This window comes from Phocoena phocoena, chromosome 10, assembly GCF_963924675.1.
Source record: "Phocoena phocoena chromosome 10, mPhoPho1.1, whole genome shotgun sequence".
Classification (NCBI taxonomy): Eukaryota; Metazoa; Chordata; class Mammalia; order Artiodactyla; family Phocoenidae; genus Phocoena; species Phocoena phocoena.
This window is the reverse complement of record NC_089228.1, coordinates 71,586,018-71,607,212: the sequence shown is the minus strand read 5'-3', so window position 1 is coordinate 71,607,212 and position 21,195 is coordinate 71,586,018.

Sequence of the window (21,195 nt, the reverse complement as noted above, 5' to 3'; positions counted from 1 at the left end):
GGAGTGCCCATGACCAAGGGAGGACCCAGCCGTTGGGGGAAGGGCAGGAAGGCCGTGGCTGTAGAAGGCTCTCCTGCCCCAAATCACCCGAGGCAGGTGGAGACGGGCAGACACAGGATGATCCGGTGGAATGTGAGCTGGGGGTGCTTCAGGGATTGGAGCTTAGGATATGCCAGGGCTGTGGCCTGGGGAGAGAGGATTTCTTGGAGGAGAAGCCTCTCCAATGGGGCTTGGAAGAAAAAGAGAGGAGGCTCCCCCTTGGGTTCTCCATCCCTTATTCCATCCCTTTTCTGTGGGTACAATAGCCAGAAGGAGCTGTAATGCCAGTGCTATCTGTCCAGGTCTAGATCCTCTGTATTGCCCTACACAGGGCAGGTGTGACAGGCATATTCAGCTTCTGCTGGAGTGATTCAAATAGCTAGGTGTGAAATTGTTGGTAGGAGGACCCTAAGCACCATTTATGTGGATACCACAGGGTCCTTTCCAGTGTAGCCAGAGCAGAAGCAATAAGAATAAAATAACCACAGCTAACCTTTGAGTCGTACCACATGCCAGGCATAGGACTCATTTCATCTTCACAATAACCCTATAAGTAGATAGTACTATTACCTCCATTTTACAAAAAGGTTAAGTCACTGTCCAGGCTTACCCGGCTGGAAAGTGATGAAGCAGGATTTCAACCAGAGCTACTTCTGTGAGGCCTTTAAAGCAGTACTGCCTGCTTGTGGGTTACCTGAGGAGTATAGTTTGGGAGAAAGGAAGCCTTTGGTGGTGTGACTCTATTTATTTTCTATGGAGAGTCAGCGCTGGTGGGAGTCAGGGTGTGTGGACAGGCCCGGGCATGGCCTGGAGTTGGCAGATTCTTGTGTAAGCCCAGCTGGATTATGACCACGCCATGCCCCTCAGGTCTCCTTTCCATCCATCCTACAGAGGCTTCAGGTCAGGTGAGAACTAGGGACTTTCAATACAAAAGAAGGGATGAGGTGACCTCCAGTGGGCTTCTCTGGCTGGCTGTCATGCCCACTGCATCCTTTCCCATCACCTTCCTGCGGCAGCCCTCCATACCTCACACGTGGATTCACGTGCCCAAAGGGATTTCCCTAGGAAATGCTTTGGCTTTCATTTCAGTTTACCCTCATCTCCAGGCCAGTTCAGTTCCCAGCACCCTGTGAGTCACAGTGGGGGGCCCAAGGGAGGCAAAGGATCCTGTCTGGGCCTCACCTAAAGGGCATTTTAATGAGGAAGCAAAGCCTCAACGGGGAGAAGTCTCACAAACAGTGTTAAGCATAAAACCAAAGAAAGATACAGAACGCACACCCCAAAGTTAAAGCAGCCAGTCCAAAGCGCCTCCTTCTGATGCAGGACCTCTAGGAGAAGGTTCAAAAAAGTGGCCCTTGGCTCCCGAACCAGAGTGCCTGGGAACAGGCAGGAGGGTCCTCTTTCTGCCCTTGTTCCTTCAAAAGGTCTAGGCTGTGGTGTGGCAAGAACCGGGACCCATGGCCTGTCCTACTATGGAGGCCATGGTTGAGAGCACAGAGACTGGAGTGAGACAGCCTAGGGTTGAACTTCAGTGTCTGTCACTTACCAACTGTGTGATCCAGGCAAGTTACAGGAAGGAGCCAGTTTCCTCATCCACGACATTGGGAGAATGCCTCCTGGGGGGTTGGGAGGGTGACATGAAAAAGCCCGGGCAAAGCATCTAGCTCTGTGACCTGTTCATCAGACACTTTCCATAAACACTCATTTTCCGTTTTGTGAGCTCCAGTTTCCTCACCTAAAAATGAGAATACTGACTTCACAAAACTGCAAAGCATACGTACATCTGCAGTTGATACTTAGTAAGGGCTTGCTGTGTGTCAGGTACTTGATTCACGTGCTATTTGGCTGCATCGCCCCTGGCATAGAGGCTTTTCTCATTTTACAGTGAGGTACTCAAGCTCGGAGAGGTGAGGCAACTTGCCCCAGGTCACACAGCTAGAAGATGGTACAGCAAGGACTAACTCACAGGTCTTCCTGCTCTGAAGAGTTGCCCTTTCCCAGGGTCAGCTGCCTCCCTGTTGTGGGGATGCAGTGGGTTAGTGGGTGAGCTTGTTCTTAGTACCAGGCCTGGCACTGGGTGTGTGTGTATGTCCAGAAACATTAGTCAGTCCTTTTATTCCCACAGTCCCAACACATCTAGACCCAGGTATTTTATGTTTCCAGTCATCCGATTGCTTGAATTTTACATCTTTTCCCTCTTCAAAACCTTTTCTTAAGGGAATTCCCTGATGGTCCAGTGGTTAAGACTCAGTGCTTTCACTGCCATGGGCCTGGTTCCATCCCTGGTCGGGAAACTAAGATTCCACAAGCCACGTGGCGTGGCCAAAAAAAAAAAAAAAAAAGTCAAAAAAACCAAACCGTTTTTTAGTTAATTAAGGAATAAAACTTTACCAGCATGATGTAGTGTCTCAACACCTAAGTATATACTAACAGAAATGCATAATGTGTTCACCAAAAGACAGACACTAGAATGGTCTTAGCGGCCATTCCACAAATAACCATCAACAGTGGAATGGGTGAATAAATGCTGGTAGTCTCATGCATGGGCTAGTACTTGGTAATGAGAATGAACAGGCCATTGCCACACACAGCAACAGGGAGAAGTCTCACAACAGAATGTTGGGCATAAAAGCCAGTCGTGAGAGAGAAATTCCACCTATCTGAAATTCAAAAATCGGTCGAACAAAATCGAGGTGTTAGAACGCCGGAGAGTGGCTACTCTAGGCAGGCGAGTAAGTAGGGGTTCCTGGGGGACTGGGAATGTTCTGTAGTTTTTGAATTGGGGATTTGGTTACGTGGGTGTGTTCACTTTGTGACAATTGAGCTGGCGTACACTTAGGATCTGTGCACCTTTCTTTATGCTTTCAAAAAAAAGCCTACAAATTGTTGCTGATAAAGTCAAGAACCTGCCATATCCTTCCCTCGCTTTCTCCATCCTTCCTTTGCCAGAGGTAGCCAGTTTCCAGAAGCTGGGAGGTAGCCTTCCCAAGTAAGTTTTACGCTCTTAAACATTTAGTGTGGCTTGGGTGTCTCGAAATTTTAAATAAAAACTGTCCTTCTGCTCCTTGCTTTCACTATTTATTGGTGGTATCATTTACTAAATTTCATGTTGCTGACATTAATCGGGTTTGCTGTGTGCATCCCTAGGTCATTCATTGAAAAGGCTTGCGTTCTATCACATCAGTTCACTGCCATTTCTTGACCCAGCCTCCCAGTGATGGACGGTTGGGTTGTTTCCAACGTTTGGCTATTGTGGTCACACTGCAGTGGGCTTCCTTCTGAGCAGCGTCTCTCCACCCAGCCACCCAGGGCCTTCTGCTTCTCTCTCCTCCTTTGCCTCCTGACCAGTCAAGCTGACCCCCTTTCCTTTTGTGGTTCCTCCACTCTGGCATCTTCTCTCCTCCCCATCTCCCAGCTGCCCCTCCCCACCCTGCTTCCCAACCTTTCTGACTCAGAAAGACCGAGGATCTGTGCTGGGTGGAGGTGGGGGAGGGATGGAAGGGGGTAGCCTCTTTCTTTGCCACAAAGGCCCCTGTTCTCCAAGATAAATGACGATTTTAACAAAGAAATATTTCATTAAGGGTTGGTATCTTAATGAACTGTGCCAGGAACCTCTAAGGCACTCTCCAGACTCTCCCCCTTTTTAAGGGGGGGCTCCTACTCTTGAGGGGAAGCTTATCAGTTTACCATATTGCCCTGAGTAGAGGACCATGCAGTGTGGAGAGCTGTCCCTGGGGGCTGTGGAGGAGGGGAGGGCACCCAGGCCTGGGGGTGGGGCCTGGTTACCCCTCTTGGTGGCAGGGGCTGGGCCCTGGGAGATGTTTACAGACCTCACTTTTAGGGCCTCAGAGACTCAGGCCTTGTCCACGGGGTGGTGGGCATGGGACTCCAGGCTGATTGGTGGAAAATCATTCATTAAGGATCGGGAAATGAACAATAACCTGACAAGCAGTGGACAGTTTTCCATCAATTAGAACACAGTGTCTTTGGGTGAAATGAGACCCCCTCCGTGGAGGGATTTCCGAGCAAGGAGAGAGCAGGACGCAGGCAGGGATGGGCCAAGAGAGCAAACTCGGCACCCTTTCCCTATCCCATGCATCACACCCAGCCATTCACCAAGGGGGCAGGGGGAGGCCGTGCCCAGGGACAAGGAAAGGCCAAGCAGGGGCACAGAGAGGAGAGCCCCTTCTCCCTTCATGTGGTTCATCCTTCAAGAGCTACCTGAAGTCTTCCTTCCTCAGAAAAACGCTCGGATTTAAATCCCAGTTCTGTCGCTTTCTAGCTTGAAACCCTGAAGCAGGAGGGCTTAATCTCAGTTTCTTCAATTGCAGAAGAGGGAGAAAGATGAGGGTCCAGCAGAGGTGGTGAGTGAGTGAGTGTAACACCTGTAGGGTTCTCCACCCGGCAAGGCATCTCCTAGCTCAGAGCCATGATCATTATCTCTTGATGCTCCAGCCCACTTCCACCTCTTTCCGGCTCCTCCTTAGATGGCTGGTGTTGATTTTACAATGTGTTGTTGGCTAACTTTTATTTCATAAGCGCCAAGTCACTTTTAATACATTGTATTGTTTGTTCACTGTTTAACCATGTGTGCCTCATCTCTCTAACTAGATAATAAACTGAGGTCGGGGCCCATGATTTTAGTCATTTTGGGATTTCCTCTTGCAGCCCAGTGTGCTTTGCACAGTAAATGCACGTTGAATTGGTTTGATTGTAATTTGATGCTTAGTTAAAAAAAAATAGCCTGATACCTCAGGGCAAGTTGGTGCCCTGCAGGTAACAGTGAGGGGGTTGGGGGGGGTGGCATGCGGAGTTTTAGGAGCTATGCAGTAAAACTGTGTCTTCAGTGATTGGAGGGAAAGAGCTGGGGGTCAAGGTGGGGACTTGGATGGAAAATGGGACAAGGCAGCACCCTCACTCCCTCGGGGCTGCTGCCTCCTGCCAGAGGGCTGTGCCCCCCATTCTTCTCATGACTGCTCCCTGCACATTTTCTGCTTGTCCACGGGGGGCGGGGGGGATACCTTCAGAGCTCTGCACTCATCAAGGGAAGCATTCCTTCCTCAGGGAACCTGGAAGGCCTGCGTTTTGGGGTCTCGGCCAGTGGCACTGGAGGGTGAGGTGGGCTGTGAAGGAGGAAAGTCAAAGCCAAGGTGGCCTCACACTGGAAATAGCTACCACTTATTGAGCACCTACTGTATACCAGGCACTTTTCATATGTATCTCTGATCTCCACAGTAGTCCTAATGTTTGATTCTTTTGTTTGTTTATTTTTAAAGAGAAGGCAGCGCCCGAAATGGCAGAGGCAATCGATGTGGGGTGGAGATAAGGGGAGAGAAGAGAGAGTCTTTATATGTCTCTGATTGTGTGTGGTGTCTGGCAAGGCCTGTGGAGTGGGGCTCACACATTTCCTGGGCTCCTTCACGCTGGTTTGAGTCCGTTCCGTGCTGGGCCTGGACTCCAGCGCCCACCTCCTTCCCAGTTCTCCTGCACCCTCTCTTCTTTCTGGCCTTCTCTCTTCCAGATCCCTCTGCTCTTGACCCCTGGCCCTCCAGCCCCAAAGACCTCTCTCATGGTTGCTGGGTAGCAGGAAGTCCCTGGAACCAGGCATCCGAAGGCTGGAGTGAGGCTGGATCCTGATTAGAGAAGAACCAACTGTGCGCCCGTCCCTGTGTTAAAGCACTCTTTTCATGATGTCATTTCACCTCCCACCAGCCCTCTGAGATGATATAGCAGATGCTGTTGAGTGCCCTGTCTGTGTGCCCTCAACCTGACCACTTATACCCCTAAGGCTTTCAATCACCTACCTGCCTATCTTTGCCTGAGGGCTTCCTCTGGGCATTGGACTCTATTTTGTCACTATTGGGAGACCAGAAGTGCTGGGGAATTAACACCATCCAGGAGAGCCCCGCACCCATGACTGATGAGCATTGATGTGTGAATAATTGAGATGTGTGCTCTACATGTGCTCACAGGGTTTCCCCAGCAGGACTGAGCCACCCAAGGAGCCAGCTTGATAACCAACTTGATTGCTTTCCTTCCTTCCCTTATCTTATTTCCCCACTTCTCTCCTGGTGTCTCCTTTACCTCCTACATCAACCATGTGTACTGGAATAGTTGTCTCAGGGCCTGCTTCTGGAGGAACCTGGCCTAAGTCAGGTGGGTACCGTTATCATCCTCATTTTACAGATGACAAGACCAAAGCTCCGAGACGTTGAAACTCACACACAGTTCCACAATTATGTAAGTGAAGTGCCTGCATCCACACCCTGGCTTGTTAGACAGCAGAATGTCCACTTCATCGCTCTCCCGTATGCCTTCTTGAAGGCCCTTCCCCCTCTGCCCCCAGAGTCTTGTTCAAGGCCATTCCCCCTGGTTTCCTGCCTTGAGAGGTAAGAGATGAAGAGCAGGGTGGGTCGGGCGTACACTGGCCGGAAGTGGGGAGTGTTTACAGGTCACCCAGCTCTCCCCGCCTCCCCGTGGGTCCCAGGCCAGTAGTCAGAGCCAGTTCTTGGATCTCAGACAGAAAGAGAAGCAATGACCACCCACAGGACTGGACATAGGATGAACAGAAAAAAGTGAATGCTACTTGGAGTGCTGGAGAAGGAGAGGACAGAGTCAGGGGTACACGGAGGGATGGACTCGGGGCTGAGGAAGTTTTCCAAGCCTTTGCGTTATACGAGGGCCTGTGATCAGACATCCCCGCGTGCAGCAGCCCCTGTAAAAGACGAGCAGCCAGGGCGAGAGCTAGGAGAGGATTTCTTGATAGTGGAGTTTGCTCAGACTTGGGCTCTGGAAAGTCCCCTTCTGGGAACCTCAGGCCCAGGGGAGAAATCGGCCAGCATCTTCTATGAGTGTGGAGGTGGGCACAGCGTGGGGATGACCTGAGCCCCTCAAAGACAAAAGTTACACGGAGAGAACATCTTGCAATTTTCTACTTGGTTGGTTTTCACGACATCTTTGACTCAGTTTATGTTCTCCCAGAAGCAGACTCTGACGCAAGGATTCAAGCATGAGTTGGGAGTGGGAAAGTAGGGGGCTCGGCGGGGGTGTGGGTGGTCGGGAGGCCCACATAGGGAGTGTTAGCATGTACTGTGAGTGAGAGGGGCGCAGGCCTGCTGGGGAACCCCGGAATACGTTTGAGGCATGCCTCAAGTTGTCCATATGATGGGGGCAAGGAAGCTGGGGTATTTATCCACCAACTCCCTCTTTGCCATTGGTGGAGGGCTGCTTCCAGACACATTAACTCTCCAGCGCTTCCAGCTTGTCCTGAGTCTAGCCAAGGGCGTCTCCATGGCCAGAGGAAAAAAAAAAGAAAAAAAAAAGAACCCTCAGGCAAAGGGCAGGTGTTGGCAGTAAGCAGCCTTCTCCGTTTGGAGGTAAGTGCCGAGAGGCATAGGCAGAACGCCAGCACCTGCCACACTCTGCCACCCTCCTTGACTTCTCCTTTCCACGTGCCCTTGTGAGCTTGTGTCATCTCCCTCTTAAACGCTTCGGGCTCCCAAGCCTTCAGCCTTGACCCATGGCTCTCCTCAAGCTACATGTCCTCTGGGACAATCCCATGTACTCTCATGGGTTTAACTACCATCTGTGAGTTGGTCCAAGTACCATCACTTTCTTGGACCTCTCTCCCACCCCCATGTCTGTGACCCTCCAGTGATGGCATAGCCAACATGTCCCAGACCCAAATCGTTCAATATCATCTGTATCCACAGACGTGCCCCACCTCTGCACTTTCTCCTCAGTGATGGCATCACAATCTACCCAGTCATGTAGAAACTATTAGAAGTCGCCCCTTGACGCTCCCTAGCCCTTCCTTTCACATCCAATCAGTCACCAAGTCCTGTGGATGTGGTTCTAAAATTTTTCTCAGTCATTCCCTCCTCTCCATCCCCATTCCTACTGCCGTTGGCTGGACCCGCATGATTTTCTACCCGGGTTATTCCAGTAGCCTCCTAACTGATTCCCATCTCCAACCTGATCCCCTCCCCGTACCTCCTTCCAGTCCATCCTCCACAGTGGTCAGAGAGTTCCACCTACAGTGCCAACTTGAACTTGTCATGCCTTGTTCAAGACCCATTCCCACAGGGCCAATTTCAAGTACGCCGGTCTGGTACGCAGAGCACAAGGTATCCTTTCTTGAACCTTCGATTCCATCCCTGGCCACTCCCAGCTCTGCCGCTTCCGTCTTGTGGCGTGTGCTGTGCTCTTTCCTCTCATGCCGTGTCCTCTGCTTGGAATACCTGTTCTTCCACTTGCTTTCACAGTTGACTCGAAGACCCAGCTTAGATGACACCTCTCCTCAGAAGTTTTCCTTGAATGCTCCGAGCTGGATTACTCTTCTTTTTGTGCTCTTGTATTGGTGCAAGCATCAAAAAATTCACTGCAAATGGGCTTAAATAACAATAGCAATAGATTGACTTGTGTAACTGAAACATCAAGGGGTAGGCCTTGCCACAGGTGGTGTGTGGTCTAGGGGCTTAAAAAAATGATGCCGTTGCGGTCTCTGCATTGCTAACTCTGCCTTACCCTGGGTGGGCTTCATTCTCAGAGTCCTTGGAGGCAGTCCTATAGCTTCAGACTCACATTCTCCCCAGTTCAGTCCAATGAACTGTTCAAGCAAATGCTGGCTTGTTGGGACCTGTCTAGGGATTTACTTGCCCCTCTCCAGACCAATCAAAATGTCCAGGGGCTTAGAACGTTCTACTTCAGCAGTTGGCAAACTCTGGCCAACTTGTTTCTGTAATGGCAGAGTTCAGTAGTGGAGGCAAAAGACCAGCAAACTTTTTTTGTAAAGGGACAGATAGTACGTGTTTTAGGCTTTGTGGGCTGAGGCAAGATCAAGCATATTATGTAGCGACAAGAGATATTATGCATAACAAGACAGAAAACAAATTTCCACAAAATTTTTATTGATGGAATTACAATAATAATTGAGTACTTTTTTTTTTTTGGTAATAAAAGGTCTACTAATGAGAAGAATGGGATTTTTTTGGTAAGGGTGGGAGGGATAACATTTTGCTTAATTGGAGTTCAAAGTTAAGGCTCCTTGCCATCAGATCAATGACAAATGTTCATCTATAAAAATTATTCTTAAAAAAACAAAAATTATTCTTGGCACTTCCTGGTGGTCCAGTGGTTAAGACTCCGCGTTCCCAATGCGGGGGGCCTGGGTTCGATCCCTGGTCGGGGAACGAGATCCCTCATGCATGCTGCAATTAAGAAGCCCAACTGAGAGTCCTCATGCTGCAACTCAGAAGTCCGCATGCCGCAACTAACGACCCCCATGCCGCAACGAAGATCCTGTGTCTTGGTACGGCCAAAATAAATAAATAAATATCTTTAAAAAATTATTCTTAGTTCACAGACCGTACAATAACAGGCAGGATTTGGTCCGGGGGCCATAGTTTGCAGACTCCTCCCCTGAATTCTATCAAACCATTATCAAGCTAAGGGAAGAGACTGTGGGAAGCTGGAGAAGGAGACGGCAAACCACCCTGATGGTGGAGATGATATCAGTACCAGAGGGCCTTGGATGTGGAGCTGGCTTTGTGACACACCATTCACAGAGTCAGGCTGTGGGGGCATTTTATCAGACATGTCTTTATAAGACAAGTTCATGTCCATTAGGCTTCCTAATCCTGACGCCATCCCTATAACATAGGCAGGGCAAGGGTGGTTACACCTTTTTTACAGAGGGGAAAAGAGGCTCAGAGAAAAGTGACTCGTCTGAGGTTTCCCAGCAAGGCCTCTCTGGGATATGTTTGAGGATGCTAAGGCATGGGCTTTGGGACGTGTGCTTTGCTGAGTAATTGAACAGTTGTGACATCCCCTGCTTGGAGGGCAGAGGCTGGGCCAGCAGGAGTAAAGGCTGGTCTGGACATGTCCTAGGAGGCTAGGTCTGCGGCAGGCCCTGTGATATCCAGTGGTCCACTGGGATGGGCATGGTCAACACAGGTGCTCAGGAACCCAGCTCTGTTTCAAGAATCACTGGGCTTAGTTCTGTCTCCCAAGCAGGACAGGTGATACCAGCTCGGTACCCCTGAGCTAGGCTTCAGGTAAGAATGCCCGGGACACAAACAACGAATTTGACCCCTCACCTTATGGCCTCCAGCCTCCAGGTCTGGCCTCATCTCGGTCCCTGATGAGCGCTCTCATCCTGCGGGCCAGGGTGGGGTTTATAGATTTTGGTTTTGGCCGTACTACAGAGGATGTGGGATCTTAGTTCCCTGACCAGGGATCGAACCTGCGCCCCCTGCATTGGAAGCACAGTCTTAACCACTGGACATCCCAGGAAGTCCCTAGGGTGGAGTTTAAACTTTGATGTTGGGATGACCCCAGGGTGGGGGCGGGTTGTGGGCAGCTGTCAGCAGGACTGTCTCAGCCCTCCTCCAGGGCTGACCTGGCCTCAGGCAGGGCTGCCCAAGGTCACAGAAGGGTCTGGGGGTGGGCAGAGGCAGCCAGAGGTGAAGGATGGTTGCTGGGGTCCTTTCCAGGATGATGATATAGGGATACCAAGTGTGTGAGCACAGGTACAAACACACACACACTTACTGGTCTCACAGACGTATTTACACACTCCCATAGGCAGATGGTCACACCTACACCTATCTTCACTACCAGGATCTCACCTACACACACACACACACTCCAATGGTTTCCTACACTTATTTACACACTCCCAAGCTCACACCCCATATTCATACACGCCAGTATTAGTTTCCTAGGGCTGCTGTAACAAAGTACCACACACTGGATGGTTGAAAACAACAGAACGTGGTTATTGTCTCACTGTTTTGGAGTCTAGAAGTCCAAAACCAAGGTTCTGTCTGAGATTTTTTTTTTTTTTTTTTTTTTGCGGTACGCGGGCCTCTCACTGCTGTAGCCTCTCCCGTTATGGAGCAGAGGCTCCGGATGCGCAGGCTCAGCGGCCATGGCTCACGGGCCCAGCCGCTCCATGGCATGTGGGACCCTCCCGGACCGGGGCACGAACCCGCGTCCCCTGCATCGGCAGGCGGACTCTCAACCACTGCGCCACCAGGGAAGCCCCTGTCTGAGATTTGTAGGGGTGGATCCTTCCTTGCTACTTGCTAACTTCTGACAGCCTCAGGCATTGCTTGGCTTGGAGATGCCTCGCTCCAATCTCTGCCTCCATCTTCACGTGGACATGTGTTTCTGTGTTTCCACATGGACATCTTTTTTTTTCTTTTTTTTCAAACCTCTTTATTGGGGTATAATTGCTTTACAATGGTGTATTAGTTTCTGCCGTATAACAAGCTTGCCCTTCCCCCTCCCCACGTCCTCAAGTCCATTCTCCACGTCTGTGTCTTCCATACAGACATCTTTTTATCAGGACACTAGTTGTTGCATGAGGGGCCAGCTTACTCCAGTACAGCCTCATCTGAACTGGTTACACGTGCAATGACCCTATGTCCAAGTAAGGTCATACTCTGTGGTACTGGGAGTTAGGACTTCAGTGTATCTTTTTGGGCAGGGACACATTTGACCCTTGACAACACCTTATGGCCATAAAAATCTCACACGTACCTATCATACTCCCACAGTGACACGCAGATGTATACACTCAAAGTCACACAGACACATGTTCACACGTTCTTATAGTCACAAAATCACACATGCCGACATATGCCACCAGGATCACACACCCACACCCACACGTACACTCACAGACACTCCCTCTCCTTCAGTCTCCCTGTCTTACAAACGGCCCCGCACCCGTCACAGTGACTCCTTCACGTGCCCGCATGCCCCAGCCTGTCTCCCATACATTGTCCCCCTCACCCCTGCCACACTAAGAGCCCACACTTGGCTTGTACCTCTCACACCCTCTCCACCCACAGTCCCTCCCCTTCTGACTCCTTCTCCATCCAGCCCACTGGATGCCCAAGCTACCCTCAGGGCGGGGAGGCAGCAGCCAGCCTGGAGGGCACCCTGCCCCACCCCAGCCGGGGCACCAGGTGAAGAGCCCCTTGCTGGCACAAGCCTTCTCCACCGTAGACTCCCACTTTTCCTTTCCTGCGGCGGACAGACAGATGGACACATGCACACGCGCTCTCACGCTCACCCCCGCGCCCCTCTGGCAGCCCCGCGGCACCAGTCTGTTCCTCATTATGGGCCAATGCGCCTGTTTACTCACCCAGCTGGATATGGTTAGAGAGTGATAAATAATGAAAGAGAAAACAGGCTTTTCCCCTCTGTGGCTTCTATTTATGTAACATGTGTCACAGCTCACTCACAGACTTTGTTTCGGAGCTGGTTGCAGGAAACAGTTTATTTTTTCCGGACAGTGGCTTGGGAGGCGGGGTGGGGGGGCCGGGGTTTGGGTTTCTGATCTCACGCCCATGGGAGTTTCGGGATCTGGTTCCCAGAGTCCTCTTCCTCTGGTGCCTCCCCTCCCTGGCTCCCCCCGAACAGCGACAGCTCTGGGGCAGACATCACAGTTCAAGGCTGCCTTAGAACCGGGTTTTCTGACTCCACCGATTTGGAAGGAGTCGGGGTGGTTGGGGCCCCCTCCCAGCTGCCTGTGAAACCCCTCAAACAGAGGGGCTTGTTTTAAGAGCCTCACAGCTCGAGGCCAGGACTCCCTGAAAGGAGTAGGTGCAACAAGGGGCTTCCCAGGTAGCCCGCACCTGTAAGGCGGGAGGGAGCAAAGGGATTCCTTCTATAAAATATGAATAATAGATCCACACCTTGTGTCCACGTAGCACTTTCGCGTCCGTGGTCTCAGCTGTTCCTTCCCAGGTGTGAGATTAAGGAACAGGGATCAGGCGGGACTGACTTTGGTCTGCTCGGCTGGTTGTGAAGAGCCAGGACTTCAAACTCACCCATCCCACTGTCCCTCCTCTCCCAGGGCGCCTCCCTCAGAAGAGTTCTGGTCAACTTAACATACACTAAGGCAGGTGGGAGTAGTTACAGGGGTGTGGGGACTTGGAATGCGGGGGATATGAGTTGTCAGAGAAGTGAGAGGGTCCCCCTCCTGTCCTTCCCCCAACACTAAGGTGGGCATCCTTTGAGGGTTGCTCCAGGGCGGGAAGAAGCAGCAGGAAGTGGTCCTGCTTCCCAACCCCCAGTGCGGGCCTTGGGAAGTTTAAAGACAACCTGTCCCCTTGGAGCCTGTCTCTTTTGCCGGGGCAGGGAGCCCATGCCTTGTTTGACATGGAGCCTCAGTAGGGTCCCAGGTCACCTGCTGAGGAAACCCCCGAGGCACCTACCCCTAAGGAAGGCAGAGTCTACTGTGGAGGATGGACTGGGAAGCCCCCAGATCCAGCAGACTCTGCCTGTGTGTGTGTACAGGTGACATGGGATCAGTCCTGCCTGGTGGCCTCAGGGATTCTTTTGGGGACTGTCCCACAGGGATCTCCTGGCTGGTGGGAGAAGTGGACACATTCCTAAGACAAGGACTTTTGAACACTGTCTGACAAGCATAAGAAGGCACAGTGAACAGTGGAGGATTCCTGGACTGAATGTCAATATTATGACACAGTATGAGTGTGTTTGGTGTTTGGTAATTGCAATCACTGCTGCTTTTGTCGTGGTCATCCATTTACAATGCCTGGTGTCGGTTTATCTCTTGCAAAAATAAAATACAGTGTGTGTGTGTGGAAAAAAAAAAAGAAGACACAGTGAAGACTCAGTGAAAACGAGAAAAAGCACGAAGGAGGTGGTTTTCAAATTTAATGGGTGTCACGGTCACAAGGGAGCTTATTAAATGCTGATGCCTAGGCTTGCCCTTGGGTGTTAATTCAACAGGTGGAGAGCAACCAGGAATCGGCATGGCTGACAAGGTCTTGGGAATTCTGAGACGGGTGGTTTCCCAAAGGCTTGGAGACAGTAGAGCCCTCAGTGGGCTCCGGAGGCACCCCCTGCCCCCCAAAATGAGAAAGAAGCATTATGGTCAGGAGGAAATCTGACTTTCCCCAAAGAGTGGGAATAAACTGGTCAGAAGAATTATAAAATTGGTTTGGTTGGAAAAAGGGAGAGAGGAAGGGAGGGAGGGAGGGAGGAAGGAAGGAAGAAGGGAAATGAGCATTTACCCACACCAGTTAGGTACCAAACACAGTTATATGACAACTGGATCTGTCTGCTTTGACTTTTTGACATCTATACCCATGTCTGAAACCTAAAACACTGTCAACATTTTATTCTTATTACCAGGTAATGCTGACACAGAAACACCCACCTTACCCTGAGTCAAAACTTTTTGTATCAGCCAAGCAGTTTGCACACCTTTGAGCACACACTACATTCCAGGCGCTGTATTACATGCTTTATATATGTAGTTTTATATTTACGGCACCACAGCCCTGACAGGCAATAATATTCCCATTTTACTGAGGAGGACATCAAGGCTCAGAGACTTATCTAAGGCCACCCAGCTATGCAAATCCTGGCCATAGGAAGAGTTAGTGGTCTTTTCACTGCTCCAGGGAGGACTCCTGTTGGGGAGCTAGAGTAACTTAATCCAGAACCTGCTTTGCAGCCCTCTCTCCAAGACTCCCTCCCTCCCCCCTCTCCCTCCCTCCTCCCCCCTGAGGAATGGGGAGGTGACCTCTCTGCTACTCCTGCAGGCCCTTGCCTTTGGGGCCCTATGGACCCTCACAAAGCCCACCCAGCCTGCATCCGAGCCTCAGAGCTTTCTGCCTGCAGGCAAATGCCCGGGACAGGAAGCTAAGCACCCCCAGGGTCTCTGGTATTTAGTCCTGGGAGCACTTGAGGTTCTGAGGGGGTCCCAGGAGAGAGGGGCCATGTGAGGGGGGCTCAAGGAGCACCCCTGCCTCGGTTTCCAGGAGCCCGCTGCATCCCTGTCCCCCTGGCAGGATGGGTGTGTCACAAGCTAGAGAGGGGCAGTGTCGGGTAGGGGCAGGGCTGGCCAGAGCCCCTGCCCTGGGCGTGTGTTCAGGCTGCAGGCGAAGCTTGATTTCAAACTTAGGGACTCACGGCACTTTCCCAGGGGTCCTGCCCAGACCGCCCCCCACAAACATTCACCTGCACACATGCATGCTCTCAGGTGATTCCACTGCATTCAGGGCCCCTTTTCATGAAGACCCAGACAAAGCTCTGGCCTCTGATGTCCCCTGTGGACAGTGACATAAATAGTAAAAATCATCCCAAAGCCCACAGGCTCTGCACACCTTGTCTTTAAACTTCACACTGATCCTGCAAGGAAGCTTTTATTATAACCACCCCCTAACCTTAGACATGAGAAAAATGGGGCTCAGAAAAGCCAAGTGACTGGCCTGAGGCCACACAGCCAGTATGTGACAGAGCAGGATTGGGATTCGGATGCCTCATCCCTATTGCTGGGCTGCCATTCCTGTTTCTCTCCCAGCACCTGGCACCCAGTACGCATTCAGGAAGTCAACCCATTCATGTGCGTATGTGGGTTTTCTTTCATACACAGTCAGCACAGGCCCCAGCTGCCCCTTTCTCCAAACCCACCCTGAGATGTGATCTCACGGCAAACTCAGAAAATCGCAGACCCCTCTGCTTCTGCTACAGCCAGAACTAGGACCAGCCTGAATTCCCTGGGTTCCAGACTCAGTTTCCCTCTGCCTCTCAGGTCCACAATCCTGAGCAAGGCTCCCCCTGCTTTGAGGAGACCGACAGCCCTTAGCCTGGCTCCTGCCCCAGGTCTGACCCTCACTCTGGAAGCCTCCGGCCACCTCCACCCTCCCCTCTTCCTCGGAAGCGTCAGGCCTGGCACTGCCCCCCTGCAGCCCCTTCTTCCCACTGCCCCCTGGGAGCCCGGGCTTTGCTTGAGGGCAGCGAGTGAAGCCGGCTGTAACAGAGAAAACTCGGGCTCCTCTTTAGAAGTCCCTGGAGGAGGCAGATCTGAGGAAAGGCTGCCAAGAAGGCGCCTGCAGCAACGTCAGCTTGAGAACAACCTGGCTGACAGGATGCTGAGCGGGGATTAAGGTCGGGATCAGGGAAGCCAGGGAAATGAAGGCAAGTTCCCCGCTCCCCTTCCTGCTGCCACCGCAGCCTCCTCCGCTGCTGGGTTTGTCTTCTTGCTTGTTCTCTGGGAAAGTGGGTAGAGAGGGAAGTGGGCAGGGGTGAGGCAGGGAGGTGGGGGGGGAGGACAGGGGAGAGGTGGAGACGGGTAGGCAGGGGACAGGAGGCGACTATTCTCCTCTGGTCGTCAGGACTCAGTGAAGGGCCGGGCAGAGACATGGTGGTCCTCACCTGGGACCCTTCCCTGCCGATTGTCCCCAGTTGGTCCTGGGGCAGCCAGCAGCTGCCCTGTTAACCCTCCCCCGTGTGCAGAGCCTGTCCTGAGTGTTGGTGGCAGGACCCGTGAGGACAGAATTGCTCTTACTCTGAGAGAGGCTCCCGGGCCAACATGGCAGATGTGATACAGCCTCCAGAAAGGGGACAGGCCTGTTTCCACCTGCCTACAGATGCAAGCTCTCTGTTCTACGGAAAGGTCTTCACTCCGACCTGCCTCGTCACTGAAATGTCGCGAGAGCCTGGCCAAATGGGCTACTGAGTTCCGGATCAGCCACTGCAACAGAATTCTAGTGGAGCCTCAGACCCTCGCATTGTCACTGGCGGGGTTAAGAGCATGGCCTCTGGTCTCAGATGGCATGGATTTGAATTGTGGCTCTGCCACTGATTTGCTTTGTGACCATCAGCTAAACTCTCTACACCTCAGTGGCAGAAAATGGTAGCACCCCCTCCTAAGGCTGTTAAGATGAAGGGAGTGAACACGCGAGCAGTGCTTGAGGTAGGGCCTGCCACAGGGGATGGGTGTGATGAGGGGAGTCGCATTTATTTTGGGGGCAGAGGACAGGAATAATAGTGATAATCCAAAGTCAATCACCCAAAAGCTTCCTGGAGGAAGGTACTGTGTAATCTGATTTCGGAGGCTGAGGCTTGACAAGGAGTGAATGGACGAGGGAATTGGGAGTGAGGGACAGAGCCCCTGTTTGCCTGGCGAGTATGGGGCCTGAGGGGGGCGGGGATTTAAGGATGTGTCTGGAGAGAGGTAGAAAGGGTTTGTTTTCCGGGAGACCCACTCCTGGCCAGTCTTTCTCCAAAGTTCTTGCTCTAACTAGGGGTAACATGACTACTCTCTCCCAGTCCTGCCAAGGGCGAGCCTGGGGTGCAAAGACCATGAAAAGACGCTGTTGGTCATCGTGACCTTCCCAGAATGGGGCATATTTCAGAAACCCAAGCCATTCAGAGAAGTTTCCAGTTGTACCTGTGTTCTCTGGACCTGGTGAGGGACAAGACAAATAGGGAAACATGCAGAGACTACAAACCTGGTGGCAGATGGTCCCAGGGGGTTGGGTTCCAGCTGTGCCACTGACCAACTGTGTGACTTGGAGCAAGTCAATTAGCCTCTCTGGGCTGGTCCGTGACACGGGATAAAGATTCACACAGGAACAGAGGAGGGCTCCTTCCTGGCCTCCTCCAGGGCTGCAAATACAGGGCCCACGCTGGCCCACGCTGCAGTTCCTCTTGGGGTTCCTCAGCCCCTCTCCCCATCTCTGGGCACCCTGGCTGCAGGCTGGGTGTAGAGAAGGCTCTGGGTAGGAGTGAGAGCCTGGGATGGGTACCAGTAATTGAGGAAAGGGTCTGCTGAGTCTGAGCTCTGGGGGAAAGCACTGGGCCAGGGGGCCTGGTCTCTGCAGGGCTGGGTGGGGAGCTCCAGGCTGGGGATTTTATCTCTAGGGGACTGGTTTCTGGAGAATGTAATTTCAAAAACTTTTTAAAAAAAAAAAAAACCTGTCAATAAAATTTATGTATATTTATTGTAGAAAATTTGGAAAATACAGAAAAGCATAAAACAGGAGATAAAGTTCAACCATAATCCCACCACTCAGAAATAACCGTGGTAAGATTTTCCGGTATCTCCTAGTTTTTTAAAGTACACACACACACTTTCACACACTCAGAATCATACACACTCATGAACATTTCCACATCTATTCACATTCGTATACTCACACACGTATTCACACACTCACACATTTACACACATATGTGTATTTATTATAGCACAATGCACTTGATGTACCTATATCTCAAAAAATGTAGAAATGCATCGGGGAATCTTAAATACATTTGCGAAATACACTTTCGTAAAACTGGTTTCTTCATTAAATAAAATATTGAGAAACTTTCCCCCATGTCATTGAATATTCTCCTGCAGCATCCTTTAAAATGACTGCACATAGGGCTTCCCTGGTGGCGCAGTGGTTGAGAGTCTGCCTGCCGATGCAGGGGACACAGGTTCGTGCCCCAGTCTGGGAGGATCCCACATGCCGTGGAGCGGCTGGGCCCGTGAGCCATGGCCGCTGAGCCTGCGCGTCCGGAGCCTGTGCTCTGCAACGGGAGGGGCCACAACAGTGAGAGGCCCGTGTACTGCAAAAATAAATAAATCAATAAATAAAATAAAATAAATAAAATGACTGCACAGGACTTCCCTGGTGGCACAGAGGTTAAGTATCTGCCTGCCAACGCAGGGGACATGGGTTCGAGCCCTGGTCCAGGAAGATCCCACATGCCGTGGAGCCACTAAGCCCTTGCACCACAACTACTGAGCCTGCGCTCTAGATCCCGCGAGCCACAACTAGCGAAGCCTGCCCGCCACAACTACTGAACCCATGCGCTGCAACTACTGAAGCCTGTGAGCCTAGAGCCCGTGCTCCGCAACAAGAGAAGTTACAGCAATGAGAAGCCTGCGCATGGCAACGAAAAGTAGCCCCCTCTCGCCGCAACTAGAGAAAGCTCGCACGCAGCAACGAAGACCCAACACAGCCAAAAAACAAATAAATAAATTTATTTTAACAATAAAATGACCACACAGTGCTCCGTCTCCTGAGTGTGTTGTAAGGCATATACTTTCATCCATCCTCAAATTTTGGTCATCCAGAATGTTTCTAGATGTTTGCTATTATAAGCAACACTGCAACAAACATCATTGTAGAGAAATTCTTGAGGGGGTGGCTAACTCTGCAATTGTTTATTGGTCTGTCTCCCCGCAGACCAGAGTGTGAGACTTTCCAGGGCCGGCTCTGCAACCTATTCGCAAACCTCGCTCCTGGTTCCTCGTAGACATCCAGTAATTGTTGAATTGCATTGCATTTCTGGAGCTTGTGCTCTGGACTGAGGGACTGGGATGGTGGGCTGATCAAGAGGGAGCCCACCTTCCCTGCTAGAACACTCAGGGGTCCCCAGCGCCCTATGTTGGGTCCGCCAACTTCTAGGAAAAAAATCATTTCCAAGCCCAGAGCCACTGTCCATCCCGGAGCCTCACTGAACTGCCTCCCTTTATCTTCCAGGGCAAACCTAACTTGCCTCTCCCTGCACACCCCCCTACATCTGACTCATTTGAGTCCTTTTGTTGTGTCTTCAAGCTGAAGGCCTAGCCGACAGAGCCCTTTCACCTGCTCATTACTGCTGGAGTAATGTTGTGGTAACTTGCTGGGCTCCCCATGAAGCAGCCCCCTCCCTGGCCCCCATTTCTCACAGCACAGCCCCTTGGCCCCTGGGAAGTGCCCACAGGGCACACCTCAGCCCTGCCCCCTGCTCTGCCCGCCACCTCCCGAGGCACCAAGGAGCCTTTGTCTCTTCCACCCGGCTGGCTCTGGGCAGATGCTGTCATTCTTCCTAGCACAGATTTGTAGAATTATGGATTTTGGAGCTGACACCCAGCTCCCCATTTCTCAATGGGTTTTTAAAATGAATGAGAGGTAAGAGACAAAAATGGAGAGGTAAAACTTACTAATTCAATTTCCCCCCTCAAGCATCCATGCCCCCAACCTCCTGCAGTTTTCTTTTTTATTTTCTCTTTCCCTCCCTCTTCTTTTTCTCCCTCTTCCCCCTTTCTCTCTTCTCTCTTTCAGCTCCGACACTCTCTCCCACCCTCCTGTCCTCATTTCCCCTCCTCTCCCCTTCTTTTTTAAGTTTTTTTTTTCTTTTAACTTTCAAGGTCATTCCGGACTCCTGACACCGCCAGTCCCTTGGTGAGACGTGAGCGCCATTGGCGTCTGTGGCCTCTGTTTCCGTGGCAACCCAGTAACCATTAATTTTCAATTAAAGGAGACAAAAAGCTCGATGACAGCTCCAGGTCTGCTGAAGATGTCAAGAATCTGTATTAATATACAGCAAGAGAGCATAATTGTGTGTCCATCTTCCAGAGCAGCGAAAAATGGAGGGATAATTACCAGCTCGAAAGCCACTCTGTAATTTAGTTCTTACTGTCACCACAGCCCTACACATTAGCATAAATTAAAAGCAGAGTTTATTGTTATCAAAGTGCATTGATATCGCCAGACCCGCTTTCTTCCTTTTAACTGTTTGTCGTGGGTGAGTGACTCCCCAACTCTCTCAGGGTCTCCCTGGGGTGCGGAGAAGTTCCAGCGCCGGGGCTACCGAGGTACGGATGCTGGATCTGAATGTCTTGGTCATTTCTGCCATCCTCCCTTGGGGTGGATGGGGGCAAGGCTCAGGGCATCACCCCTCTGGCGGGGTCTGGGTCTCGGGTGGGGAACTTGGATAGTGATTTGCCTCCCACGTGTGAGTGCTTTGGTTTGTCCGAGGGCCCTCTAGCTCTTTCCGGAGGGGGCTGCTGCCCATCTTGGCATCCCCTTTCAGTGCCTAGTGCGGCGCAGGGCAGGTGATGTGTGCTCAAAGCCAGCCTGTGAAAACAAAGTGAAGGTCGAGGGGTCTCCTTTCCTGGGGTAGATGTCAGCGGGGGCCCTTCCTGCTTCCCCAGTTCAGGCTGTGAATTTCCCAGCTCAGTGTGGAGATGCTCCTGGCTCTGGTCCAGTTCCCACTGGCCACTCAGGGCCCCAGGTCCCAGTGGGGCCCCTCTGGATGCCCCTCCCCTTGCTGCTTGGCCATCCATTACCACGCCCTCCCCTCGCCTGGGTCCTGCCTCCTTTGCAGACTCAGCTCTAAGTAGTTACAGCACCTGGAAGTGCCTCGCTGCCAGGGTGCCAGTGACAACAACAGAAATCATGAATTTCTGTGAATGGGGGATGCGGGGTTTTCTTGTATTCTATCCAGAGAGAGCTGTCCTTCAGAGGGGAATTTAGTGTAATTACCCTTAAGGGAGCGATCCTTACGCAGTCAGTCACAACACTGACCTCCTGGCTGAGATCTGACAGTAAAATTACAGGCTGTGTACTC